This window comes from Morone saxatilis, unplaced genomic scaffold (assembly GCF_004916995.1).
Source record: "Morone saxatilis isolate NCDOM2014 unplaced genomic scaffold, NCSU_SB_2.0 Contig22, whole genome shotgun sequence".
Lineage (NCBI taxonomy): Eukaryota > Metazoa > Chordata > Actinopteri > Moronidae > Morone > Morone saxatilis.
Window position 1 is genome coordinate 21,826,152 of NW_023339785.1, and position 457 is coordinate 21,826,608.

A 457-nucleotide genomic window follows, 5' to 3' on the forward strand; every position below is an offset into this window, starting at 1 on the left:
CTTTTTTTTCTTGTTTAAAAAGTAGTCGCTGGTTGAGGCTGTGTTAGCTTCGAGCTAAAGTTAGCACATTCTCGGAGGGGTTGCTTGCTTTTTTAGCTTTGCTAAGAAAACCAAAAAATAAATAAAAAAAGGGGGGTTAGTTAACGTTTATGGCACTGGGCATTAAAGCGTTGTGTTGTGGCTTCGTGTTTCCGCACTGAAAGCTGTTTTTGCGGTTGTTTTTTAAGGTTAAACGCGTCTTTCTGAGCCCCCTTTCTCCCTTTCTCTGGGTGGTGCTGCTGGCTGCTTCACGTTGCTCTAAGTTTCTCGTTGTTCCCGTGTTTGTCCTTGTGTTTCTGTCTTGTCAAGCGGTTAGTTTCACATGTTTTCACCCAGTAAAAGCAGAATATCGTTGTCGAGTTGTCCCCACTGTTTGTAGACCTTGTTGAAACCGAGAATGACTTTAGTTTTTAACTAA